Source organism: Rhododendron vialii, chromosome 13a, assembly GCF_030253575.1.
Source record: "Rhododendron vialii isolate Sample 1 chromosome 13a, ASM3025357v1".
In the NCBI taxonomy this organism is placed as follows: Eukaryota; Viridiplantae; Streptophyta; class Magnoliopsida; order Ericales; family Ericaceae; genus Rhododendron; species Rhododendron vialii.
The window spans coordinates 7,835,767-7,836,632 of NC_080569.1; the positions used below are offsets into that span (position 1 = coordinate 7,835,767).

General features: G+C 40.3%; 1 non-coding gene across 1 annotated transcript; it reads right to left on the reverse strand.

The window, feature by feature from the left end:
* Positions 1 to 231: 231 nt before the first annotated feature.
* On the reverse strand, positions 232 to 429 carry LOC131315417 (U2 spliceosomal RNA). Its single transcript, XR_009196747.1, has one exon. It is a non-coding gene; the product is annotated as a U2 spliceosomal RNA (small nuclear RNA).
* Positions 430 to 866: the final 437 nt, after the last annotated feature.

Below are 866 nucleotides of genomic sequence, written 5' to 3' on the forward strand. Positions count from 1 at the left end.
TGAGTGCGCAAGTATAGTGTAAGAATTGAGAGCGGGAGTGTAAGACATTAATTTGAAGGAGTTAAAACTAGATCAGCTGATTGATGATCCGCTTAATAGGGAAAGAGACTAACCTTGTAATTATACAGTCGACAAAATACTAGTACTTCTCAATTACACAGATCTGCATATGTCAAGCCAACTAATTTGGTTCTAGATCCAAAGTAGCAGAAACATTTGAACTTGGTTTGGTTGGGGTGCGCCAAGGCAAGGCAGTAGTGCAACACAAAGGCAACGCATTAGAGGCCCCAGTAGCAATCTATTGTAGTGGGGCCTCCCCCAAAAAATTATTAATTTCATAAATAGTGAACCGATGGCCCACATATCAGATATTAAACTAATAAGAACAGATACTACACAAGATCTTTGCCAAAAGGCCTAGAAAGGTATGTCTTCTCTTCTCTTGGGCTGCCTATTTTATAGTCAAGTTTTCTCTCCTCGTTTATTTGCTAATTCATGTGGGAAGCAAACCCCAAAGTAACAAATTGGGTTTTGCTGCTTTTGCACATATTCTGCTTGGTTTGTGCAGTCAATTCAACTCGGTTGTTTAAAGCCTCTGAGTACCTAGTGAGTCCTTGTGTCCACCAATTCCATTGTAACTGCTGAATCTATTGAGTATTAGATTGCTTGGGATTAAACACCCACAACCAACCACCCCCACCCCCCACACACACTAAATTAGCCCTCCAAATTGCCCAATAATGAGTTTAATAAGCAGCACTGTATAGTCTAGAATGTGATTGAGTTTGTTCTAGCTTCAGGAAGACTTTGCTACCCCTGGAGTTCCCTTTGTTCTTGTTTTTAGCCCTATAATTCCTCTCTTCTTT